The sequence below is a fragment of the Phyllobates terribilis genome, unplaced genomic scaffold, assembly GCF_046119375.1.
Source record: "Phyllobates terribilis strain yellow unplaced genomic scaffold, ASM4611937v1 Scaffold_404__1_contigs__length_1715579, whole genome shotgun sequence".
Taxonomy (NCBI): domain Eukaryota; kingdom Metazoa; phylum Chordata; class Amphibia; order Anura; family Dendrobatidae; genus Phyllobates; species Phyllobates terribilis.
In genome coordinates, this window is record NW_027363164.1 from 735,638 (window position 1) to 761,303 (window position 25,666).

At 44.2% G+C, this 25,666-nt stretch overlaps 18 non-coding genes across 18 annotated transcripts; all 18 read right to left on the bottom strand.

Moving 5' to 3' along the window:
• Positions 1 to 293: 293 nt before the first annotated feature.
• On the bottom strand, positions 294 to 484 carry LOC141225390 (U2 spliceosomal RNA). The gene has a single exon (XR_012292664.1). It is a non-coding gene; the product is annotated as a U2 spliceosomal RNA (small nuclear RNA).
• Positions 485 to 1,599: 1,115 nt separating this feature from the next.
• On the bottom strand, positions 1,600 to 1,790 carry LOC141225603 (U2 spliceosomal RNA). Its single transcript, XR_012292874.1, has one exon. It is a non-coding gene; the product is annotated as a U2 spliceosomal RNA (small nuclear RNA).
• A 1,115-nt stretch (positions 1,791 to 2,905) lies between these two features.
• Positions 2,906 to 3,096, bottom strand: LOC141225391 (U2 spliceosomal RNA). Its single transcript, XR_012292665.1, has one exon. It is a non-coding gene; the product is annotated as a U2 spliceosomal RNA (small nuclear RNA).
• A 1,115-nt stretch (positions 3,097 to 4,211) lies between these two features.
• LOC141225393 (U2 spliceosomal RNA) lies at positions 4,212 to 4,402 on the bottom strand. The gene has a single exon (XR_012292667.1). It is a non-coding gene; the product is annotated as a U2 spliceosomal RNA (small nuclear RNA).
• Positions 4,403 to 5,517: 1,115 nt separating this feature from the next.
• On the bottom strand, positions 5,518 to 5,708 carry LOC141225394 (U2 spliceosomal RNA). The gene has a single exon (XR_012292668.1). It is a non-coding gene; the product is annotated as a U2 spliceosomal RNA (small nuclear RNA).
• A 1,115-nt stretch (positions 5,709 to 6,823) lies between these two features.
• Positions 6,824 to 7,014, bottom strand: LOC141225395 (U2 spliceosomal RNA). Its single transcript, XR_012292669.1, has one exon. It is a non-coding gene; the product is annotated as a U2 spliceosomal RNA (small nuclear RNA).
• Positions 7,015 to 8,129: 1,115 nt separating this feature from the next.
• Positions 8,130 to 8,319, bottom strand: LOC141225120 (U2 spliceosomal RNA). Its single transcript, XR_012292435.1, has one exon. It is a non-coding gene; the product is annotated as a U2 spliceosomal RNA (small nuclear RNA).
• Positions 8,320 to 10,918: 2,599 nt separating this feature from the next.
• LOC141225535 (U2 spliceosomal RNA) lies at positions 10,919 to 11,109 on the bottom strand. The gene has a single exon (XR_012292807.1). It is a non-coding gene; the product is annotated as a U2 spliceosomal RNA (small nuclear RNA).
• Positions 11,110 to 12,224: 1,115 nt separating this feature from the next.
• Positions 12,225 to 12,415, bottom strand: LOC141225396 (U2 spliceosomal RNA). The gene has a single exon (XR_012292670.1). It is a non-coding gene; the product is annotated as a U2 spliceosomal RNA (small nuclear RNA).
• A 1,115-nt stretch (positions 12,416 to 13,530) lies between these two features.
• LOC141225397 (U2 spliceosomal RNA) lies at positions 13,531 to 13,721 on the bottom strand. The gene has a single exon (XR_012292671.1). It is a non-coding gene; the product is annotated as a U2 spliceosomal RNA (small nuclear RNA).
• Positions 13,722 to 14,836: 1,115 nt separating this feature from the next.
• LOC141225121 (U2 spliceosomal RNA) lies at positions 14,837 to 15,026 on the bottom strand. Its single transcript, XR_012292436.1, has one exon. It is a non-coding gene; the product is annotated as a U2 spliceosomal RNA (small nuclear RNA).
• A 2,599-nt stretch (positions 15,027 to 17,625) lies between these two features.
• On the bottom strand, positions 17,626 to 17,816 carry LOC141225536 (U2 spliceosomal RNA). The gene has a single exon (XR_012292808.1). It is a non-coding gene; the product is annotated as a U2 spliceosomal RNA (small nuclear RNA).
• Positions 17,817 to 18,931: 1,115 nt separating this feature from the next.
• Positions 18,932 to 19,122, bottom strand: LOC141225398 (U2 spliceosomal RNA). The gene has a single exon (XR_012292672.1). It is a non-coding gene; the product is annotated as a U2 spliceosomal RNA (small nuclear RNA).
• A 1,115-nt stretch (positions 19,123 to 20,237) lies between these two features.
• LOC141225399 (U2 spliceosomal RNA) lies at positions 20,238 to 20,428 on the bottom strand. Its single transcript, XR_012292673.1, has one exon. It is a non-coding gene; the product is annotated as a U2 spliceosomal RNA (small nuclear RNA).
• Positions 20,429 to 21,543: 1,115 nt separating this feature from the next.
• LOC141225564 (U2 spliceosomal RNA) lies at positions 21,544 to 21,734 on the bottom strand. Its single transcript, XR_012292835.1, has one exon. It is a non-coding gene; the product is annotated as a U2 spliceosomal RNA (small nuclear RNA).
• A 1,115-nt stretch (positions 21,735 to 22,849) lies between these two features.
• LOC141225565 (U2 spliceosomal RNA) lies at positions 22,850 to 23,040 on the bottom strand. The gene has a single exon (XR_012292836.1). It is a non-coding gene; the product is annotated as a U2 spliceosomal RNA (small nuclear RNA).
• A 1,115-nt stretch (positions 23,041 to 24,155) lies between these two features.
• On the bottom strand, positions 24,156 to 24,346 carry LOC141225591 (U2 spliceosomal RNA). The gene has a single exon (XR_012292862.1). It is a non-coding gene; the product is annotated as a U2 spliceosomal RNA (small nuclear RNA).
• Positions 24,347 to 25,461: 1,115 nt separating this feature from the next.
• On the bottom strand, positions 25,462 to 25,652 carry LOC141225401 (U2 spliceosomal RNA). Its single transcript, XR_012292674.1, has one exon. It is a non-coding gene; the product is annotated as a U2 spliceosomal RNA (small nuclear RNA).
• Between the last annotated feature and the right edge of the window lie 14 nt (positions 25,653 to 25,666).

A 25,666-nucleotide genomic window follows, 5' to 3' on the forward strand; every position in this document is an offset into this window, starting at 1 on the left:
ATTTAGGTGAAAGCTCCAAAATGCTTGCCTAATATGTCTGTTTATCCAAAAGGAAGTAAAAAGGGAGAGCTAGATAGATAGCATTGCATCACATTACATGGCAATGCAATGCACAGTTGCTGAAGTTGAACCAAAATGAGCTTGTAATCTGGCTTCTGCAACTTTGAACATGAAAAATCCATTGAGGAGAAGAAAAGCAAAGCCAAAGAGTCCATCCCAAAATCCGACAAACAAGCAAAATGAACAAAAAACATTGAATTCAATTCTTTCTGATTTTAGAAACTGCATTAAAGAAGGGGTGCACCGGTCCTGGAGATACTGCAATACCAGGTCAATGCGTGGAGTGGACAGAGCAAGCTCTTTTTCCATCTCCCTGTTCTAAAAATCCATTTAATATATGGTCCCCAGATAGGGGACGTATCAGATATTAAACTGATAAGAACAGATACTACACTTGATCTTAGCCAAAAGGCCGAGAAGCGATAACCAGAATTGGTTTCAAACTACGGAGCCACCCAAGGATCCTGAAAAGTCCATTTGTGGAGATGAGCTCCTGGACTCCCGTTAAGAAGACATGTTGTCAACCTCTAGATCCCTTACATGCCTGCACTTTTCGGCTTGCTGCTGCTGCAATCCACGCGTTTTAGATCTGCATAACTCCACCTCTTTAAACACAGCACCTTCACCCCCTGCTGTTCCCACCCGCCTCAACACCGTTGGAAGGGAGGAGAACCAATTAAGGCGGGGGGTGGGGTGGAACGAGCAGCTGTCTACACTTAGCAGGAGGGCTCCTGATTACATACCTCTCCTGCTGCTGCTGCTGCTGGCTGTCCAGCAGCAGACTGAAGGTGGCTGCTGCTGTGCACAGGTATATAAAGGCTCAGAGCCTATTATGACACGCGCAGCCAGCGTTCCATTGCCACATTCCATCTACTGCAGGCAGGATACCTGGCTGGCTGAATGTCGCTGAGAAGCTCACAGAGACCGCCATAAGCAACAGTTTAACAGAATGCCACAGACTAATCAACCAAACTTTTTGGGTTGGGTTCTCTTTTATAGTCTGCAGGCATTAAATGAAAGAAGTCAGTTTTCCAGCAGAAGGAGACAACGTTTCAGAAAAGGCATTGTAGCAAACCAAAAAAGAAATTTTAAGCGCAGCAGAGTAACCAGCGCACATACCTGTTAGCTCAGGTGAGTTTAAAAGGCTGCTGTTGATAACAAGGGCATTTGCTAAATAGATGGTGTGTGTGCAACAATATACTGAAAGGTCAATTATATTGTGCAGCTTATCTCACCACCTGTAGTTATTTAGGTGAAAGCTCCAAAATGCTTGCCTAATATGTCTGTTTATCTAAAAGGAAGTAAAAAGGGAGAGCTAGAAAGATAGCATTGCATCACATTACATGGCAATGCAATGCACAGTTGCTGAAGTTGAACCAAAATGAGCTTGTAATCTGGCTTCTGCAACTTTGAACATGAAAAATCCAATGAGGAGAAGAAAAGCAAAGCCAAAGAGTCCATCCCAAAATCCGACAAACAAGCAAAATGAACAAAAAACATTGAATTCAATTCTTTCTGATTTTAGAAACTGCATTAAAGAAGGGGTGCACCGGTCCTGGAGATACTGCAATACCAGGTCAATGCGTGGAGTGGACAGAGCAAGATCTTTTTCCATCTCCCTGTTCTAAAAATCCATTTAATATATGGTCCCCAGATAGGGGACGTATCAGATATTAAACTGATAAGAACAGATACTACACTTGATCTTAGCCAAAAGGCCGAGAAGCGATAACCAGAATTGGTTTCAAACTACGGAGCCACCCAAGGATCCTGAAAAGTCCATTTGTGGAGATGAGCTCCTGGACTCCCGTTAAGAAGACATGTTGTCAACCTCTAGATCCCTTACATGCCTGCACTTTTCGGCTTGCTGCTGCTGCAATCCACGCGTTTTAGATCTGCATAACTCCACCTCTTTAAACACAGCACCTTCACCCCCTGCTGTTCCCACCCGCCTCAACACCGTTGGAAGGGAGGAGAACCAATTAAGGCGGGGGGTGGGGTGGAACGAGCAGCTGTCTACCCTTAGCAGGAGGGCTCCTGATTACATACCTCTCCTGCTGCTGCTGCTGCTGGCTGTCCAGCAGCAGACTGAAGGTGGCTGCTGCTGTGCACAGGTATATAAAGGCTCAGAGCCTATTATGACACACGCAGCCAGCGTTCCATTGCCACATTCCATCTACTGCAGGCAGGATACCTGGCTGGCTGAATGTCGCTGAGAAGCTCACAGAGACCGCCATAAGCAACAGTTTAACAGAATGCCACAGACTAATCAACCAAACTTTTTGGGTTGGGTTCTCTTTTATAGTCTGCAGGCATTAAATGAAAGAAGTCAGTGTTCCAGCAGAAGGAGACAACGTTTCAGAAAAGGCTTTGTAGCAAACCAAAAAAGAAATTTTAAGCGCAGCAGAGTAACCAGCGCACATACCTGTTAGCTCAGGTGAGTTTAAAAGGCTGCTGTTGATAACAAGGGCATTTGCTAAATAGATGGTGTGTGTGCAACAATATACTGAAAGGTCAATTATATTGTGCAGCTTATCTCACCACCTGTAGTTATTTAGGTGAAAGCTCCAAAATGCTTGCCTAATATGTCTGTTTATCCAAAAGGAAGTAAAAAGGGAGAGCTAGAAAGATAGCATTGCATCACATTACATGGCAATGCAATGCACAGTTGCTGAAGTTGAACCAAAATGAGCTTGTAATCTGGCTTCTGCAACTTTGAACATGAAAAATCCAATGAGGAGAAGAAAAGCAAAGCCAAAGAGTCCATCCCAAAATCCGACAAACAAGCAAAATGAACAAAAAACATTGAATTCAATTCTTTCTGATTTTAGAAACTGCATTAAAGAAGGGGTGCACCGGTCCTGGAGATACTGCAATACCAGGTCAATGCGTGGAGTGGACAGAGCAAGCTCTTTTTCCATCTCCCTGTTCTAAAAATCCATTTAATATATGGTCCCCAGATAGGGGACGTATCAGATATTAAACTGATAAGAACAGATACTACACTTGATCTTAGCCAAAAGGCCGAGAAGCGATAACCAGAATTGGTTTCAAACTACGGAGCCACCCAAGGATCCTGAAAAGTCCATTTGTGGAGATGAGCTCCTGGACTCCCGTTAAGAAGACATGTTGTCAACCTCTAGATCCCTTACATGCCTGCACTTTTCGGCTTGCTGCTGCTGCAATCCACGCGTTTTAGATCTGCATAACTCCACCTCTTTAAACACAGCACCTTCACCCCCTGCTGTTCCCACCCGCCTCAACACCGTTGGAAGGGAGGAGAACCAATTAAGGCGGGGGGTGGGGTGGAACGAGCAGCTGTCTACCCTTAGCAGGAGGGCTTGTGATTACATACCTCTCCTGCTGCTGCTGCTGCTGGCTGTCCAGCAGCAGACTGAAGGTGGCTGCTGCTGTGCACAGGTATATAAAGGCTCAGAGCTTATTATGACACGCGCAGCCAGCGTTCCATTGCCACATTCCATCTACTGCAGGCAGGATACCTGGCTGGCTGAATGTCGCTGAGAAGCTCACAGAGACCGCCATAAGCAACAGTTTAACAGAATGCCACAGACTAATCAACCAAACTTTTTGGGTTGGGTTCTCTTTTATAGTCTGCAGGCATTAAATGAAAGAAGTCAGTGTTCCAGCAGAAGGAGACAACGTTTCAGAAAAGGCATTGTAGCAAACCAAAAAAGAAATTTTAAGCGCAGCAGAGTAACCAGCGCACATACCTGTTAGCTCAGGTGAGTTTAAAAGGCTGCTGTTGATAACAAGGGCATTTGCTAAATAGATGGTGTGTGTGCAACAATATACTGAAAGGTCAATTATATTGTGCAGCTTATCTCACCACCTGTAGTTATTTAGGTGAAAGCTCCAAAATGCTTGCCTAATATGTCTGTTTATCCAAAAGGAAGTAAAAAGGGAGAGCTAGAAAGATAGCATTGCATCACATTACATGGCAATGCAATGCACAGTTGCTGAAGTTGAACCAAAATGAGCTTGTAATCTGGCTTCTGCAACTTTGAACATGAAAAATCCAATGAGGAGAAGAAAAGCAAAGCCAAAGAGTCCATCCCAAAATCCGACAAACAAGCAAAATGAACAAAAAACATTGAATTCAATTCTTTCTGATTTTAGAAACTGCATTAAAGAAGGGGTGCACCGGTCCTGGAGATACTGCAATACCAGGTCAATGCGTGGAGTGGACAGAGCAAGCTCTTTTTCCATCTCCCTGTTCTAAAAATCCATTTAATATATGGTCCCCAGATAGGGGACGTATCAGATATTAAACTGATAAGAACAGATACTACACTTGATCTTAGCCAAAAGGCCGAGAAGCGATAACCAGAATTGGTTTCAAACTACGGAGCCACCCAAGGATCCTGAAAAGTCCATTTGTGGAGATGAGCTCCTGGACTCCCGTTAAGAAGACATGTTGTCAACCTCTAGATCCCTTACATGCCTGCACTTTTCGGCTTGCTGCTGCTGCAATCCACGCGTTTTAGATCTGCATAACTCCACCTCTTTAAACACAGCACCTTCACCCCCTGCTGTTCCCACCCGCCTCAACACCGTTGGAAGGGAGGAGAACCAATTAAGGCGGGGGGTGGGGTGGAACGAGCAGCTGTCTACCCTTAGCAGGAGGGCTCCTGATTACATACCTCTCCTGCTGCTGCTGCTGCTGGCTGTCCAGCAGCAGACTGAAGGTGGCTGCTGCTGTGCACAGGTATATAAAGGCTCAGAGCCTATTATGACACGCGCAGCCAGCGTTCCATTGCCACATTCCATCTACTGCAGGCAGGATACCTGGCTGGCTGAATGTCGCTGAGAAGCTCACAGAGACCGCCATAAGCAACAGTTTAACAGAATGCCACAGACTAATCAACCAAACTTTTTGGGTTGGGTTCTCTTTTATAGTCTGCAGGCATTAAATGAAAGAAGTCAGTGTTCCAGCAGAAGGAGACAACGTTTCAGAAAAGGCATTGTAGCAAACCAAAAAAGAAATTTTAAGCGCAGCAGAGTAACCAGCGCACATACCTGTTAGCTCAGGTGAGTTTAAAAGGCTGCTGTTGATAACAAGGGCATTTGCTAAATAGATGGTGTGTGTGCAACAATATACTGAAAGGTCAATTATATTGTGCAGCTTATCTCACCACCTGTAGTTATTTAGGTGAAAGCTCCAAAATGCTTGCCTAATATGTCTGTTTATCCAAAAGGAAGTAAAAAGGGAGAGCTAGAAAGATAGCATTGCATCACATTACATGGCAATGCAATGCACAGTTGCTGAAGTTGAACCAAAATGAGCTTGTAATCTGGCTTCTGCAACTTTGAACATGAAAAATCCAATGAGGAGAAGAAAAGCAAAGCCAAAGAGTCCATCCCAAAATCCGACAAACAAGCAAAATGAACAAAAAACATTGAATTCAATTCTTTCTGATTTTAGAAACTGCATTAAAGAAGGGGTGCACCGGTCCTGGAGATACTGCAATACCAGGTCAATGCGTGGAGTGGACAGAGCAAGCTCTTTTTCCATCTCCCTGTTCTAAAAATCCATTTAATATATGGTCCCCAGATAGGGGACGTATCAGATATTAAACTGATAAGAACAGATACTACACTTGATCTTAGCCAAAAGGCCGAGAAGCGATAACCAGAATTGGTTTCAAACTACGGAGCCACCCAAGGATCCTGAAAAGTCCATTTGTGGAGATGAGCTCCTGGACTCCCGTTAAGAAGACATGTTGTCAACCTCTAGATCCCTTACATGCCTGCACTTTTCGGCTTGCTGCTGCTGCAATCCACGCGTTTTAGATCTGCATAACTCCACCTCTTTAAACACAGCACCTTCACCCCCTGCTGTTCCCACCCGCCTCAACACCGTTGAAAGGGAGGAGAACCAATTAAGGCGGGGGGTGGGGTGGAACGAGCAGCTGTCTACCCTTAGCAGGAGGGCTCCTGATTACATACCTCTCCTGCTGCTGCTGCTGCTGGCTGTCCAGCAGCAGACTGAAGGTGGCTGCTGCTGTGCACAGGTATATAAAGGCTCAGAGCCTATTATGACACGCGCAGCCAGCGTTCCATTGCCACATTCCATCTACTGCAGGCAGGATACCTGGCTGGCTGAATGTCGCTGAGAAGCTCACAGAGACCGCCATAAGCAACAGTTTAACAGAATGCCACAGACTAATCAACCAAACTTTTTGGGTTGGGTTCTCTTTTATAGTCTGCAGGCATTAAATGAAAGAAGTCAGTGTTCCAGCAGAAGGAGACAACGTTTCAGAAAAGGCATTGTAGCAAACCAAAAAAGAAATTTTAAGCGCAGCAGAGTAACCAGCGCACATACCTGTTAGCTCAGGTGAGTTTAAAAGGCTGCTGTTGATAACAAGGGCATTTGCTAAATAGATGGTGTGTGTGCAACAATATACTGAAAGGTCAATTATATTGTGCAGCTTATCTCACCACCTGTAGTTATTTAGGTGAAAGCTCCAAAATGCTTGCCTAATATGTCTGTTTATCCAAAAGGAAGTAAAAAGGGAGAGCTAGAAAGATAGCATTGCATCACATTACATGGCAATGCAATGCACAGTTGCTGAAGTTGAACCAAAATGAGCTTGTAATCTGGCTTCTGCAACTTTGAACATGAAAAATCCAATGAGGAGAAGAAAAGCAAAGCCAAAGAGTCCATCCCAAAATCCGACAAACAAGCAAAATGAACAAAAAACATTGAATTCAATTCTTTCTGATTTTAGAAACTGCATTAAAGAAGGGGTGCACCGGTCCTGGAGATACTGCAATACCAGGTCAATGCGTGGAGTGGACAGAGCAAGCTCTTTTTCCATCTCCCTGTTCTAAAAATCCATTTAATATATGGTCCCCAGATAGGGGACGTATCAGATATTAAACTGATAAGAACAGATACTACACTTGATCTTAGCCAAAAGGCCGAGAAGCGATAACCAGAATTGGTTTCAAACTACGGAGCCACCCAAGGATCCTGAAAAGTCCATTTGTGGAGATGAGCTCCTGGACTCCCGTTAAGAAGACATGTTGTCAACCTCTAGATCCCTTACATGCCTGCACTTTCCGGCTTGCTGCTGCTGCAATCCACGCGTTTTAGATCTGCATAACTCCACCTCTTTAAACACAGCACCTTCACCCCCTGCTGTTCCCACCCGCCTCAACACCGTTGGAAGGGAGGAGAACCAATTAAGGCGGGGGGTGGGGTGGAACGAGCAGCTGTCTACCCTTAGCAGGAGGGCTCCTGATTACATACCTCTCCTGCTGCTGCTGCTGCTGGCTGTCCAGCAGCAGACTGAAGGTGGCTGCTGCTGTGCACAGGTATATAAAGGCTCAGAGCCTATTATGACACGCGCAGCCAGCGTTCCATTGCCACATTCCATCTACTGCAGGCAGGATACCTGGCTGGCTGAATGTCGCTGAGAAGCTCACAGAGACCGCCATAAGCAACAGTTTAACAGAATGCCACAGACTAATCAACCAAACTTTTTGGGTTGGGTTCTCTTTTATAGTCTGCAGGCATTAAATGAAAGAAGTCAGTGTTCCAGCAGAAGGAGACAACGTTTCAGAAAAGGCATTGTAGCAAACCAAAAAAGAAATTTTAAGCGCAGCAGAGTAACCAGCGCACATACCTGTTAGCTCAGGTGAGTTTAAAAGGCTGCTGTTGATAACAAGGGCATTTGCTAAATAGATGGTGTGTGTGCAACAATATACTGAAAGGTCAATTATATTGTGCAGCTTATCTCACCACCTGTAGTTATTTAGGTGAAAGCTCCAAAATGCTTGCCTAATATGTCTGTTTATCCAAAAGGAAGTAAAAAGGGAGAGCTAGAAAGATAGCATTGCATCACATTACATGGCAATGCAATGCACAGTTGCTGAAGTTGAACCAAAATGAGCTTGTAATCTGGCTTCTGCAACTTTGAACATGAAAAATCCAATGAGGAGAAGAAAAGCAAAGCCAAAGAGTCCATCCCAAAATCCGACAAACAAGCAAAATGAACAAAAAACATTGAATTCAATTCTTTCTGATTTTAGAAACTGCATTAAAGAAGGGGTGCACCGGTCCTGGAGATACTGCAATACCAGGTCAATGCGTGGAGTGGACAGAGCAAGCTCTTTTTCCATCTCCCTGTTCTAAAAATCCATTTAATATATGGTCCCCAGATAGGGGACGTATCAGATATTAAACTGATAAGAACAGATTTTTTTTTTTTTTTTTTTTTTCCATAACACTCAGATTACAAGTACCATCTCGATTCCATACTTCTGAAAACGGTGATGGACCAAATCCATCATCGTGTCATTTTAAAACAAAAAAACATTATTTAATGCATATACAAAAAAAACAAAACAACAACCAGTATTTCCTCTCAGACACATAATATATAGAGGAAGGAAACAAAACACATTACTGCATTCCTCCCTTCAACGCATAATATGTTAGATACTCCAACAGTCCTTTCTCTTGCGAGAAAGATTCAAAGTTTGTATTCACATAATCTATCCATGTCCTTCCCACCTTATAGGTTTCAAAAAACCTCTCTTTATTTGCCTTCACACTTGCGATTACCTTTGGAAAAAAAGCTTCAAAACACACACCACTTCCCTTCATTTCCGCAATTCCTTTTTTAACTTTGTCCATTTCTTTATCAGCTTCCTCCTCTTCTGTTTGCCTCTGAACCTCTACCGTCTTCTTTTTTTCTTTCTTTTCCGCCTTTGCACTTTCCATCTTCTCCTTATTACTCTTTCTCTTTGGGCATTCCTTAAACCTATGCCCAATTTCCATACACAGGTTACACTTATTCCTTTCTACTGGACATGATTTAGAAACATGTCCTTCCGCTTTACACTTCCAACACTTTTCTGCAGTACAGTCTTCACGTTTATGACCATATACCTCACAAATTGAACAAAAGGAATCCATCCCATTAAAGAATAAATTCCCACTTACTTTACCAAGCTTAAACCTTTGAGGCGGGTAGGAAAAACTCCTATCCTTGTTCATGTTAAATTCCACAAAAAATTTCCACTTTCCCGTCCATACTCCGAATTCATTCATTACTTTACCTTTTGATACTACAGACTTGGCAAAACCACTCAAAAACGTGACAATGTCCTCTTCTGGAACCAGTGGTGAAAACATCTTCACTGTCACCATCTTTTCACTACTAAATACGTGACGTTGAAACCGAATTCCAACAAACTTCTCATGTCTCAATTCATCAAAAGAATCCATATAGTTCTCCAAAATCTTCCTAGACTCAAAAAACACGTCATAGACACCCTTTTGGGGATAATCCATAACTGCCACGATGTCTTCTTTTTTCACCTTTGCGACACCCAAGATGATCTCCTTCATAATAAACCGAAAGTCCTTAACCTTCTGACAGTCTCTCCGGACAAAAATCCGGAAAGCGGTCTCCACACGTGCATGTTCTGGAACCTCCAACTTCGGCCACAACTCCGCCTCTGTTGCCATGATTCTCCAACAGAATGAGCGTAATCTCCACTCCAACACACAGAAGGAGCGAGTATGATCACTTCCCGTTGTCTGGGGACTAAGCCGACACGCCTATAGCAGCAAGGGGGTGAAGTCCCCACAATTAGGTAAGGACGATCCCCCAAGGCCGACGAGCCAGGTACCCCAGACACCTCCAACCAAAACCAAGGCAGCAATCGCTAAATCACTGCACTTGATCTTAGCCAAAAGGCCGAGAAGCGATAACCAGAATTGGTTTCAAACTACGGAGCCACCCAAGGATTCTGAAAAGTCCATTTGTGGAGATGAGCTCCTGGACTCCCGTTAAGAAGACATGTTGTCAACCTCTAGATCCCTTACATGCCTGCACTTTTCGGCTTGCTGCTGCTGCAATCCACGCGTTTTAGATCTGCATAACTCCACCTCTTTAAACACAGCACCTTCACCCCCTGCTGTTCCCACCCGCCTCAACACCGTTGGAAGGGAGGAGAACCAATTAAGGCGGGGGGTGGGGTGGAACGAGCAGCTGTCTACCCTTAGCAGGAGGGCTCCTGATTACATACCTCTCCTGCTGCTGCTGCTGCTGGCTGTCCAGCAGCAGACTGAAGGTGGCTGCTGCTGTGCACAGGTATATAAAGGCTCAGAGCCTATTATGACACGCGCAGCCAGCGTTCCATTGCCACATTCCATCTACTGCAGGCAGGATACCTGGCTGGCTGAATGTCGCTGAGAAGCTCACAGAGACCGCCATAAGCAACAGTTTAACAGAATGCCACAGACTAATCAACCAAACTTTTTGGGTTGGGTTCTCTTTTATAGTCTGCAGGCATTAAATGAAAGAAGTCAGTGTTCCAGCAGAAGGAGACAACGTTTCAGAAAAGGCATTGTAGCAAACCAAAAAAGAAATTTTAAGCGCAGCAGAGTAACCAGCGCACATGCCTGTTAGCTCAGGTGAGTTTAAAAGGCTGCTGTTGATAACAAGGGCATTTGCTAAATAGATGGTGTGTGTGCAACAATATACTGAAAGGTCAATTATATTGTGCAGCTTATCTCACCACCTGTAGTTATTTAGGTGAAAGCTCCAAAATGCTTGCCTAATATGTCTGTTTATCCAAAAGGAAGTAAAAAGGGAGAGCTAGAAAGATAGCATTGCATCACATTACATGGCAATGCAATGCACAGTTGCTGAAGTTGAACCAAAATGAGCTTGTAATCTGGCTTCTGCAACTTTGAACATGAAAAATCCAATGAGGAGAAGAAAAGCAAAGCCAAAGAGTCCATCCCAAAATCCGACAAACAAGCAAAATGAACAAAAAACATTGAATTCAATTCTTTCTGATTTTAGAAACTGCATTAAAGAAGGGGTGCACCAGTCCTGGAGATACTGCAATACCAGGTCAATGCGTGGAGTGGACAGAGCAAGCTCTTTTTCCATCTCCCTGTTCTAAAAATCCATTTAATATATGGTCCCCAGATAGGGGACGTATCAGATATTAAACTGATAAGAACAGATACTACACTTGATCTTAGCCAAAAGGCCGAGAAGCGATAACCAGAATTGGTTTCAAACTACGGAGCCACCCAAGGATCCTGAAAAGTCCATTTGTGGAGATGAGCTCCTGGACTCCCGTTAAGAAGACATGTTGTCAACCTCTAGATCCCTTACATGCCTGCACTTTTCGGCTTGCTGCTGCTGCAATCCACACGTTTTAGATCTGCATAACTCCACCTCTTTAAACACAGCACCTTCACCCCCTGCTGTTCCCACCCGCCTCAACACCGTTGGAAGGGAGGAGAACCAATTAAGGCGGGGGGTGGGGTGGAACGAGCAGCTGTCTACCCTTAGCAGGAGGGCTCCTGATTACATACCTCTCCTGCTGCTGCTGCTGCTGGCTGTCCAGCAGCAGACTGAAGGTGGCTGCTGCTGTGCACAGGTATATAAAGGCTCAGAGCCTATTATGACACGCGCAGCCAGCGTTCCATTGCCACATTCCATCTACTGCAGGCAGGATACCTGGCTGGCTGAATGTCGCTGAGAAGCTCACAGAGACCGCCATAAGCAACAGTTTAACAGAATGCCACAGACTAATCAACCAAACTTTTTGGGTTGGGTTCTCTTTTATAGTCTGCAGGCATTAAATGAAAGAAGTCAGTGTTCCAGCAGAAGGAGACAACGTTTCAGAAAAGGCATTGTAGCAAACCAAAAAAGAAATTTTAAGCGCAGCAGAGTAACCAGCGCACATACCTGTTAGCTCAGGTGAGTTTAAAAGGCTGCTGTTGATAACAAGGGCATTTGCTAAATAGATGGTGTGTGTGCAACAATATACTGAAAGGTCAATTATATTGTGCAGCTTATCTCACCACCTGTAGTTATTTAGGTGAAAGCTCCAAAATGCTTGCCTAATATGTCTGTTTATCCAAAAGGAAGTAAAAAGGGAGAGCTAGAAAGATAGCATTGCATCACATTACATGGCAATGCAATGCACAGTTGCTGAAGTTGAACCAAAATGAGCTTGTAATCTGGCTTCTGCAACTTTGAACATGAAAAATCCAATGAGGAGAAGAAAAGCAAAGCCAAAGAGTCCATCCCAAAATCCGACAAACAAGCAAAATGAACAAAAAACATTGAATTCAATTCTTTCTGATTTTAGAAACTGCATTAAAGAAGGGGTGCACCGGTCCTGGAGATACTGCAATACCAGGTCAATGCGTGGAGTGGACAGAGCAAGCTCTTTTTCCATCTCCCTGTTCTAAAAATCCATTTAATATATGGTCCCCAGATAGGGGACGTATCAGATATTAAACTGATAAGAACAGATACTACACTTGATCTTAGCCAAAAGGCCGAGAAGCGATAACCAGAATTGGTTTCAAACTACGGAGCCACCCAAGGATCCTGAAAAGTCCATTTGTGGAGATGAGCTCCTGGACTCCCGTTAAGAAGACATGTTGTCAACCTCTAGATCCCTTACATGCCTGCACTTTTCGGCTTGCTGCTGCTGCAATCCACGCGTTTTAGATCTGCATAACTCCACCTCTTTAAACACAGCACCTTCACCCCCTGCTGTTCCCACCCGCCTCAACACCGTTGAAAGGGAGGAGAACCAATTAAGGCGGGGGGTGGGGTGGAACGAGCAGCTGTCTACCCTTAGCAGGAGGGCTCCTGATTACATACCTCTCCTGCTGCTGCTGCTGCTGGCTGTCCAGCAGCAGACTGAAGGTGGCTGCTGCTGTGCACAGGTATATAAAGGCTCAGAGCCTATTATGACACGCGCAGCCAGCGTTCCATTGCCACATTCCATCTACTGCAGGCAGGATACCTGGCTGGCTGAATGTCGCTGAGAAGCTCACAGAGACCGCCATAAGCAACAGTTTAACAGAATGCCACAGACTAATCAACCAAACTTTTTGGGTTGGGTTCTCTTTTATAGTCTGCAGGCATTAAATGAAAGAAGTCAGTGTTCCAGCAGAAGGAGACAACGTTTCAGAAAAGGCATTGTAGCAAACCAAAAAAGAAATTTTAAGCGCAGCAGAGTAACCAGCGCACATACCTGTTAGCTCAGGTGAGTTTAAAAGGCTGCTGTTGATAACAAGGGCATTTGCTAAATAGATGGTGTGTGTGCAACAATATACTGAAAGGTCAATTATATTGTGCAGCTTATCTCACCACCTGTAGTTATTTAGGTGAAAGCTCCAAAATGCTTGCCTAATATGTCTGTTTATCCAAAAGGAAGTAAAAAGGGAGAGCTAGAAAGATAGCATTGCATCACATTACATGGCAATGCAATGCACAGTTGCTGAAGTTGAACCAAAATGAGCTTGTAATCTGGCTTCTGCAACTTTGAACATGAAAAATCCAATGAGGAGAAGAAAAGCAAAGCCAAAGAGTCCATCCCAAAATCCGACAAACAAGCAAAATGAACAAAAAACATTGAATTCAATTCTTTCTGATTTTAGAAACTGCATTAAAGAAGGGGTGCACCGGTCCTGGAGATACTGCAATACCAGGTCAATGCGTGGAGTGGACAGAGCAAGCTCTTTTTCCATCTCCCTGTTCTAAAAATCCATTTAATATATGGTCCCCAGATAGGGGACGTATCAGATATTAAACTGATAAGAACAGATACTACACTTGATCTTAGCCAAAAGGCCGAGAAGCGATAACCAGAATTGGTTTCAAACTACGGAGCCACCCAAGGATCCTGAAAAGTCCATTTGTGGAGATGAGCTCCTGGACTCCCGTTAAGAAGACATGTTGTCAACCTCTAGATCCCTTACATGCCTGCACTTTCCGGCTTGCTGCTGCTGCAATCCACGCGTTTTAGATCTGCATAACTCCACCTCTTTAAACACAGCACCTTCACCCCCTGCTGTTCCCACCCGCCTCAACACCGTTGGAAGGGAGGAGAACCAATTAAGGCGGGGGGTGGGGTGGAACGAGCAGCTGTCTACCCTTAGCAGGAGGGCTCCTGATTACATACCTCTCCTGCTGCTGCTGCTGCTGGCTGTCCAGCAGCAGACTGAAGGTGGCTGCTGCTGTGCACAGGTATATAAAGGCTCAGAGCCTATTATGACACGCGCAGCCAGCGTTCCATTGCCACATTCCATCTACTGCAGGCAGGATACCTGGCTGGCTGAATGTCGCTGAGAAGCTCACAGAGACCGCCATAAGCAACAGTTTAACAGAATGCCACAGACTAATCAACCAAACTTTTTGGGTTGGGTTCTCTTTTATAGTCTGCAGGCATTAAATGAAAGAAGTCAGTGTTCCAGCAGAAGGAGACAACGTTTCAGAAAAGGCATTGTAGCAAACCAAAAAAGAAATTTTAAGCGCAGCAGAGTAACCAGCGCACATACCTGTTAGCTCAGGTGAGTTTAAAAGGCTGCTGTTGATAACAAGGGCATTTGCTAAATAGATGGTGTGTGTGCAACAATATACTGAAAGGTCAATTATATTGTGCAGCTTATCTCACCACCTGTAGTTATTTAGGTGAAAGCTCCAAAATGCTTGCCTAATATGTCTGTTTATCCAAAAGGAAGTAAAAAGGGAGAGCTAGAAAGATAGCATTGCATCACATTACATGGCAATGCAATGCACAGTTGCTGAAGTTGAACCAAAATGAGCTTGTAATCTGGCTTCTGCAACTTTGAACATGAAAAATCCAATGAGGAGAAGAAAAGCAAAGCCAAAGAGTCCATCCCAAAATCCGACAAACAAGCAAAATGAACAAAAAACATTGAATTCAATTCTTTCTGATTTTAGAAACTGCATTAAAGAAGGGGTGCACCGGTCCTGGAGATACTGCAATACCAGGTCAATGCGTGGAGTGGACAGAGCAAGCTCTTTTTCCATCTCCCTGTTCTAAAAATCCATTTAATATATGGTCCCCAGATAGGGGACGTATCAGATATTAAACTGATAAGAACAGATTTTTTTTTTTTTTTTTTTTTTCCATAACACTCAGATTACAAGTACCATCTCGATTCCATACTTCTGAAAACGGTGATGGACCAAATCCATCATCGTGTCATTTTAAAACAAAAAAACATTATTTAATGCATATACAAAAAAAACAAAACAACAACCAGTATTTCCTCTCAGACACATAATATATAGAGGAAGGAAACAAAACACATTACTGCATTCCTCCCTTCAACGCATAATATGTTAGATACTCCAACAGTCCTTTCTCTTGCGAGAAAGATTCAAAGTTTGTATTCACATAATCTATCCATGTCCTTCCCACCTTATAGGTTTCAAAAAACCTCTCTTTATTTGCCTTCACACTTGCGATTACCTTTGGAAAAAAAGCTTCAAAACACACACCACTTCCCTTCATTTCCGCAATTCCTTTTTTAACTTTGTCCATTTCTTTATCAGCTTCCTCCTCTTCTGTTTGCCTCTGAACCTCTACCGTCTTCTTTTTTTCTTTCTTTTCCGCCTTTGCACTTTCCATCTTCTCCTTATTACTCTTTCTCTTTGGGCATTCCTTAAACCTATGCCCAATTTCCATACACAGGTTACACTTATTCCTTTCTACTGGACATGATTTAGAAACATGTCCTTCCGCTTTACACTTCCAACACTTTTCTGCAGTACAGTCTTCACGTTTATGACCATATACCTCACAAATTGAACAAAAGGAATCCATCCCATTAAAGAATAAATTCCCACTTACTTTACCAAGCTTAAACCTTTGAGGCGGGTAGGAAAAACTCCTATCCTTGTTCATGTTAAATTCCACAAAAAATTTCCACTTTCCCGTCCATACTCCGAATTCATTCATTACTTTACCTTTTGATACTACAGACTTGGCAAAACCACTCAAAAACGTGACAATGTCCTCTTCTGGAACCAGTGGTGAAAACATCTTCACTGTCACCATCTTTTCACTACTAAATACGTGACGTTGAAACCGAATTCCAACAAACTTCTCATGTCTCAATTCATCAAAAGAATCCATATAGTTCTCCAAAATCTTCCTAGACTCAAAAAACACGTCATAGACACCCTTTTGGGGATAATCCATAACTGCCACGATGTCTTCTTTTTTCACCTTTGCGACACCCAAGATGATCTCCTTCATAATAAACCGAAAGTCCTTAACCTTCTGACAGTCTCTCCGGACAAAAATCCGGAAAGCGGTCTCCACACGTGCATGTTCTGGAACCTCCAACTTCGGCCACAACTCCGCCTCTGTTGCCATGATTCTCCAACAGAATGAGCGTAATCTCCACTCCAACACACAGAAGGAGCGAGTATGATCACTTCCCGTTGTCTGGGGACTAAGCCGACACGCCTATAGCAGCAAGGGGGTGAAGTCCCCACAATTAGGTAAGGACGATCCCCCAAGGCCGACGAGCCAGGTACCCCAGACACCTCCAACCAAAACCAAGGCAGCAATCGCTAAATCACTGCACTTGATCTTAGCCAAAAGGCCGAGAAGCGATAACCAGAATTGGTTTCAAACTACGGAGCCACCCAAGGATTCTGAAAAGTCCATTTGTGGAGATGAGCTCCTGGACTCCCGTTAAGAAGACATGTTGTCAACCTCTAGATCCCTTACATGCCTGCACTTTTCGGCTTGCTGCTGCTGCAATCCACGCGTTTTAGATCTGCATAACTCCACCTCTTTAAACACAGCACCTTCACCCCCTGCTGTTCCCACCCGCCTCAACACCGTTGGAAGGGAGGAGAACCAATTAAGGCGGGGGGTGGGGTGGAACGAGCAGCTGTCTACCCTTAGCAGGAGGGCTCCTGATTACATACCTCTCCTGCTGCTGCTGCTGCTGGCTGTCCAGCAGCAGACTGAAGGTGGCTGCTGCTGTGCACAGGTATATAAAGGCTCAGAGCCTATTATGACACGCGCAGCCAGCGTTCCATTGCCACATTCCATCTACTGCAGGCAGGATACCTGGCTGGCTGAATGTCGCTGAGAAGCTCACAGAGACCGCCATAAGCAACAGTTTAACAGAATGCCACAGACTAATCAACCAAACTTTTTGGGTTGGGTTCTCTTTTATAGTCTGCAGGCATTAAATGAAAGAAGTCAGTGTTCCAGCAGAAGGAGACAACGTTTCAGAAAAGGCATTGTAGCAAACCAAAAAAGAAATTTTAAGCGCAGCAGAGTAACCAGCGCACATGCCTGTTAGCTCAGGTGAGTTTAAAAGGCTGCTGTTGATAACAAGGGCATTTGCTAAATAGATGGTGTGTGTGCAACAATATACTGAAAGGTCAATTATATTGTGCAGCTTATCTCACCACCTGTAGTTATTTAGGTGAAAGCTCCAAAATGCTTGCCTAATATGTCTGTTTATCCAAAAGGAAGTAAAAAGGGAGAGCTAGAAAGATAGCATTGCATCACATTACATGGCAATGCAATGCACAGTTGCTGAAGTTGAACCAAAATGAGCTTGTAATCTGGCTTCTGCAACTTTGAACATGAAAAATCCAATGAGGAGAAGAAAAGCAAAGCCAAAGAGTCCATCCCAAAATCCGACAAACAAGCAAAATGAACAAAAAACATTGAATTCAATTCTTTCTGATTTTAGAAACTGCATTAAAGAAGGGGTGCACCAGTCCTGGAGATACTGCAATACCAGGTCAATGCGTGGAGTGGACAGAGCAAGCTCTTTTTCCATCTCCCTGTTCTAAAAATCCATTTAATATATGGTCCCCAGATAGGGGACGTATCAGATATTAAACTGATAAGAACAGATACTACACTTGATCTTAGCCAAAAGGCCGAGAAGCGATAACCAGAATTGGTTTCAAACTACGGAGCCACCCAAGGATCCTGAAAAGTCCATTTGTGGAGATGAGCTCCTGGACTCCCGTTAAGAAGACATGTTGTCAACCTCTAGATCCCTTACATGCCTGCACTTTTCGGCTTGCTGCTGCTGCAATCCACACGTTTTAGATCTGCATAACTCCACCTCTTTAAACACAGCACCTTCACCCCCTGCTGTTCCCACCCGCCTCAACACCGTTGGAAGGGAGGAGAACCAATTAAGGCGGGGGGTGGGGTGGAACGAGCAGCTGTCTACCCTTAGCAGGAGGGCTCCTGATTACATACCTCTCCTGCTGCTGCTGCTGCTGGCTGTCCAGCAGCAGACTGAAGGTGGCTGCTGCTGTGCACAGGTATATAAAGGCTCAGAGCCTATTATGACACGCGCAGCCAGCGTTCCATTGCCACATTCCATCTACTGCAGGCAGGATACCTGGCTGGCTGAATGTCGCTGAGAAGCTCACAGAGACCGCCATAAGCAACAGTTTAACAGAATGCCACAGACTAATCAACCAAACTTTTTGGGTTGGGTTCTCTTTTATAGTCTGCAGGCATTAAATGAAAGAAGTCAGTGTTCCAGCAGAAGGAGACAACGTTTCAGAAAAGGCATTGTAGCAAACCAAAAAAGAAATTTTAAGCGCAGCAGAGTAACCAGCGCACATACCTGTTAGCTCAGGTGAGTTTAAAAGGCTGCTGTTGATAACAAGGGCATTTGCTAAATAGATGGTGTGTGTGCAACAATATACTGAAAGGTCAATTATATTGTGCAGCTTATCTCACCACCTGTAGTTATTTAGGTGAAAGCTCCAAAATGCTTGCCTAATATGTCTGTTTATCCAAAAGGAAGTAAAAAGGGAGAGCTAGAAAGATAGCATTGCATCACATTACATGGCAATGCAATGCACAGTTGCTGAAGTTGAACCAAAATGAGCTTGTAATCTGGCTTCTGCAACTTTGAACATGAAAAATCCAATGAGGAGAAGAAAAGCAAAGCCAAAGAGTCCATCCCAAAATCCGACAAACAAGCAAAATGAACAAAAAACATTGAATTCAATTCTTTCTGATTTTAGAAACTGCATTAAAGAAGGGGTGCACCGGTCCTGGAGATACTGCAATACCAGGTCAATGCGTGGAGTGGACAGAGCAAGCTCTTTTTCCATCTCCCTGTTCTAAAAATCCATTTAATATATGGTCCCCAGATAGGGGACGTATCAGATATTAAACTGATAAGAACAGATACTACACTTGATCTTAGCCAAAAGGCCGAGAAGCGATAACCAGAATTGGTTTCAAACTACGGAGCCACCCAAGGATCCTGAAAAGTCCATTTGTGGAGATGAGCTCCTGGACTCCCGTTAAGAAGACATGTTGTCAACCTCTAGATCCCTTACATGCCTGCACTTTTCGGCTTGCTGCTGCTGCAATCCACGCGTTTTAGATCTGCATAACTCCACCTCTTTAAACACAGCACCTTCACCCCCTGCTGTTCCCACCCGCCTCAACACCGTTGAAAGGCAGGAGAACCAATTAAGGCGGGGGGTGGGGTGGAACGAGCAGCTGTCTACCCTTAGCAGGAGGGCTCCTGATTACATACCTCTCCTGCTGCTGCTGCTGCTGGCTGTCCAGCAGCAGACTGAAGGTGGCTGCTGCTGTGCACAGGTATATAAAGGCTCAGAGCCTATTATGACACGCGCAGCCAGCGTTCCATTGCCACATTCCATCTACTGCAGGCAGGATACCTGGCTGGCTGAATGTCGCTGAGAAGCTCACAGAGACCGCCATAAGCAACAGTTTAACAGAATGCCACAGACTAATCAACCAAACTTTTTGGGTTGGGTTCTCTTTTATAGTCTGCAGGCATTAAATGAAAGAAGTCAGTGTTCCAGCAGAAGGAGACAACGTTTCAGAAAAGGCATTGTAGCAAACCAAAAAAGAAATTTTAAGCGCAGCAGAGTAACCAGCGCACATACCTGTTAGCTCAGGTGAGTTTAAAAGGCTGCTGTTGATAACAAGGGCATTTGCTAAATAGATGGTGTGTGTGCAACAATATACTGAAAGGTCAATTATATTGTGCAGCTTATCTCACCACCTGTAGTTATTTAGGTGAAAGCTCCAAAATGCTTGCCTAATATGTCTGTTTATCCAAAAGGAAGTAAAAAGGGAGAGCTAGAAAGATAGCATTGCATCACATTACATGGCAATGCAATGCACAGTTGCTGAAGTTGAACCAAAATGAGCTTGTAATCTGGCTTCTGCAACTTTGAACATGAAAAATCCAATGAGGAGAAGAAAAGCAAAGCCAAAGAGTCCATCCCAAAATCCGACAAACAAGCAAAATGAACAAAAAACATTGAATTCAATTCTTTCTGATTTTAGAAACTGCATTAAAGAAGGGGTGCACCGGTCCTGGAGATACTGCAATACCAGGTCAATGCGTGGAGTGGACAGAGCAAGCTCTTTTTCCATCTCCCTGTTCTAAAAATCCATTTAATATATGGTCCCCAGATAGGGGACGTATCAGATATTAAACTGATAAGAACAGATACTACACTTGATCTTAGCCAAAAGGCCGAGAAGCGATAACCAGAATTGGTTTCAAACTACGGAGCCACCCAAGGATTCTGAAAAGTCCATTTGTGGAGATGAGCTCCTGGACTCCCGTTAAGAAGACATGTTGTCAACCTCTAGATCCCTTACATGCCTGCACTTTTCGGCTTGCTGCTGCTGCAATCCACGCGTTTTAGATCTGCATAACTCCACCTCTTTAAACACAGCACCTTCACCCCCTGCTGTTCCCACCCGCCTCAACACCGTTGGAAGGGAGGAGAACCAATTAAGGCGGGGGGTGGGGTGGAACGAGCAGCTGTCTACCCTTAGCAGGAGGGCTCCTGATTACATACCTCTCCTGCTGCTGCTGCTGCTGGCTGTCCAGCAGCAGACTGAAGGTGGCTGCTGCTGTGCACAGGTATATAAAGGCTCAGAGCCTATTATGACACGCGCAGCCAGCGTTCCATTGCCACATTCCATCTACTGCAGGCAGGATACCTGGCTGGCTGAATGTCGCTGAGAAGCTCACAGAGACCGCCATAAGCAACAGTTTAACAGAATGCCACAGACTAATCAACCAAACTTTTTGGGTTGGGTTCTCTTTTATAGTCTGCAGGCATTAAATGAAAGAAGTCAGTGTTCCAGCAGAAGGAGACAACGTTTCAGAAAAGGCATTGTAGCAAACCAAAAAAGAAATTTTAAGCGCAGCAGAGTAACCAGCGCACATACCTGTTAGCTCAGGTGAGTTTAAAAGGCTGCTGTTGATAACAAGGGCATTTGCTAAATAGATGGTGTGTGTGCAACAATATACTGAAAGGTCAATTATATTGTGCAGCTTATCTCACCACCTGTAGTTATTTAGGTGAAAGCTCCAAAATGCTTGCCTAATATGTCTGTTTATCCAAAAGGAAGTAAAAAGGGAGAGCTAGAAAGATAGCATTGCATCACATTACATGGCAATGCAATGCACAGTTGCAGAAGTTGAACCAAAATGAGCTTGTAATCTGGCTTCTGCAACTTTGAACATGAAAAATCCAATGAGGAGAAGAAAAGCAAAGCCAAAGAGTCCATCCCAAAATCCGACAAACAAGCAAAATGAACAAAAAACATTGAATTCAATTCTTTCTGATTTTAGAAACTGCATTAAAGAAGGGGTGCACCGGTCCTGGAGATACTGCAATACCAGGTCAATGCGTGGTGTGGACAGAGCAAGCTCTTTTTCCATCTCCCTGTTCTAAAAATCCATTTAATATATGGTCCCCAGATAGGGGACGTATCAGATATTAAACTGATAAGAACAGATACTACACTTGATCTTAGCCAAAAGGCCGAGAAGCGATAACCAGAATTGGTTTCAAACTACGGAGCCACCCAAGGATCCTGAAAAGTCCATTTGTGGAGATGAGCTCCTGGACTCCCGTTAAGAAGACATGTTGTCAACCTCTAGATCCCTTACATGCCTGCACTTTTCGGCTTGCTGCTGCTGCAATCCACGCGTTTTAGATCTGCATAACTCCACCTCTTTAAACACAGCACCTTCACCCCCTGCTGTTCCCACCCGCCTCAACACCGTTGGAAGGGAGGAGAACCAATTAAGGCGGGGGGTGGGGTGGAACGAGCAGCTGTCTACCCTTAGCAGGAGGGCTCCTGATTACATACCTCTCCTGCTGCTGCTGCTGCTGGCTGTCCAGCAGCAGACTGAAGGTGGCTGCTGCTGTGCACAGGTATATAAAGGCTCAGAGCCTATTATGACACGCGCAGCCAGCGTTCCATTGCCACATTCCATCTACTGCAGGCAGGATACCTGGCTGGCTGAATGTCGCTGAGAAGCTCACAGAGACCGCCATAAGCAACAGTTTAACAGAATGCCACAGACTAATCAACCAAACTTTTTGGGTTGGGTTCTCTTTTATAGTCTGCAGGCATTAAATGAAAGAAGTCAGTGTTCCAGCAGAAGGAGACAACGTTTCAGAAAAGGCATTGTAGCAAACCAAAAAAGAAATTTTAAGCGCAGCAGAGTAACCAGCGCACATACCTGTTAGCTCAGGTGAGTTTAAAAGGCTGCTGTTGATAACAAGGGCATTTGCTAAATAGATGGTGTGTGTGCAACAATATACTGAAAGGTCAATTATATTGTGCAGCTTATCTCACCACCTGTAGTTATTTAGGTGAAAGCTCCAAAATGCTTGCCTAATATGTCTGTTTATCCAAAAGGAAGTAAAAAGGGAGAGCTAGAAAGATAGCATTGCATCACATTACATGGCAATGCAATGCACAGTTGCTGAAGTTGAACCAAAATGAGCTTGTAATCTGGCTTCTGCAACTTTGAACATGAAAAATCCAATGAGGAGAAGAAAAGCAAAGCCAAAGAGTCCATCCCAAAATCCGACAAACAAGCAAAATGAACAAAAAACATTGAATTCAATTCTTTCTGATTTTAGAAACTGCATTAAAGAAGGGGTGCACCGGTCCTGGAGATACTGCAATACCAGGTCAATGCGTGGTGTGGACAGAGCAAGCTCTTTTTCCATCTCCCTGTTCTAAAAATCCATTTAATATATGGTCCCCAGATAGGGGACGTATCAGATATTAAACTGATAAGAACAGATACTACACTTGATCTTAGCCAAAAGGCCGAGAAGCGATAACCAGAATTGGTTTCAAACTACGGAGCCACCCAAGGATCCTGAAAAGTCCATTTGTGGAGATGAGCTCCTGGACTCCCGTTAAGAAGACATGTTGTCAACCTCTAGATCCCTTACATGCCTGCACTTTTCGGCTTGCTGCTGCTGCAATCCACACGTTTTAGATCTGCATAACTCCACCTCTTTAAACACAGCACCTTCACCCCCTGCTGTTCCCACCCGCCTCAACACCGTTGGAAGGGAGGAGAACCAATTAAGGCGGGGGGTGGGGTGGAACGAGCAGCTGTCTACCCTTAGCAGGAGGGCTCCTGATTACATACCTCTCCTGCTGCTGCTGCTGCTGGCTGTCCAGCAGCAGACTGAAGGTGGCTGCTGCTGTGCACAGGTATATAAAGGCTCAGAGCCTATTATGACACGCGCAGCCAGCGTTCCATTGCCACATTCCATCTACTGCAGGCAGGATACCTGGCTGGCTGAATGTCGCTGAGAAGCTCACAGAGACCGCCATAAGCAACAGTTTAACAGAATGCCACAGACTAATCAACCAAACTTTTTGGGTTGGGTTCTCTTTTATAGTCTGCAGGCATTAAATGAAAGAAGTCAGTGTTCCAGCAGAAGGAGACAACGTTTCAGAAAAGGCATTGTAGCAAACCAAAAAAGAAATTTTAAGCGCAGCAGAGTAACCAGCGCACATACCTGTTAGCTCAGGTGAGTTTAAAAGGCTGCTGTTGATAACAAGGGCATTTGCTAAATAGATGGTGTGTGTGCAACAATATACTGAAAGGTCAATTATATTGTGCAGCTTATCTCACCACCTGTAGTTATTTAGGTGAAAGCTCCAAAATGCTTGCCTAATATGTCTGTTTATCCAAAAGGAAGTAAAAAGGGAGAGCTAGAAAGATAGCATTGCATCACATTACATGGCAATGCAATGCACAGTTGCTGAAGTTGAACCAAAATGAGCTTGTAATCTGGCTTCTGCAACTTTGAACATGAAAAATCCAATGAGGAGAAGAAAAGCAAAGCCAAAGAGTCCATCCCAAAATCCGACAAACAAGCAAAATGAACAAAAAACATTGAATTCAATTCTTTCTGATTTTAGAAACTGCATTAAAGAAGGGGTGCACCGGTCCTGGAGATACTGCAATACCAGGTCAATGCGTGGAGTGGACAGAGCAAGCTCTTTTTCCATCTCCCTGTTCTAAAAATCCATTTAATATATGGTCCCCAGATAGGGGACGTATCAGATATTAAATTGATAAGAACAGATACTACACTTGATCTTAGCCAAAAGGCCGAGAAGCGATAACCAGAATTGGTTTCAAACTACGGAGCCACCCAAGGATCCTGAAAAGTCCATTTGTGGAGATGAGCTCCTGGACTCCCGTTAAGAAGACATGTTGTCAACCTCTAGATCCCTTACATGCCTGCACTTTTCGGCTTGCTGCTGCTGCAATCCACGCGTTTTAGATCTGCATAACTCCACCTCTTTAAACACAGCACCTTCACCCCCTGCTGTTCCCACCCGCCTCAACACCGTTGAAAGGGAGGAGAACCAATTAAGGCGGGGGGTGGGGTGGAACGAGCAGCTGTCTACCCTTAGCAGGAGGGCTCCTGATTACATACCTCTCCTGCTGCTGCTGCTGCTGGCTGTCCAGCAGCAGACTGAAGGTGGCTGCTGCTGTGCACAGGTATATAAAGGCTCAGAGCCTATTATGACACGCGCAGCCAGCGTTCCATTGCCACATTCCATCTACTGCAGGCAGGATACCTGGCTGGCTGAATGTCGCTGAGAAGCTCACAGAGACCGCCATAAGCAACAGTTTAACAGAATGCCACAGACTAATCAACCAAACTTTTTGGGTTGGGTTCTCTTTTATAGTCTGCAGGCATTAAATGAAAGAAGTCAGTGTTCCAGCAGAAGGAGACAACGTTTCAGAAAAGGCATTGTAGCAAACCAAAAAAGAAATTTTAAGCGCAGCAGAGTAACCAGCGCACATACCTGTTAGCTCAGGTGAGTTTAAAAGGCTGCTGTTGATAACAAGGGCATTTGCTAAATAGATGGTGTGTGTGCAACAATATACTGAAAGGTCAATTATATTGTGCAGCTTATCTCACCACCTGTAGTTATTTAGGTGAAAGCTCCAAAATGCTTGCCTAATATGTCTGTTTATCCAAAAGGAAGTAAAAAGGGAGAGCTAGAAAGATAGCATTGCATCACATTACATGGCAATGCAATGCACAGTTGCTGAAGTTGAACCAAAATGAGCTTGTAATCTGGCTTCTGCAACTTTGAACATGAAAAATCCAATGAGGAGAAGAAAAGCAAAGCCAAAGAGTCCATCCCAAAATCCGACAAACAAGCAAAATGAACAAAAAACATTGAATTCAATTCTTTCTGATTTTAGAAACTGCATTAAAGAAGGGGTGCACCGGTCCTGGAGATACTGCAATACCAGGTCAATGCGTGGAGTGGACAGAGCAAGCTCTTTTTCCATCTCCCTGTTCTAAAAATCCATTTAATATATGGTCCCCAGATAGGGGACGTATCAGATATTAAACTGATAAGAACAGATACTACACTTGATCTTAGCCAAAAGGCCGAGAAGCGATAACCAGAATTGGTT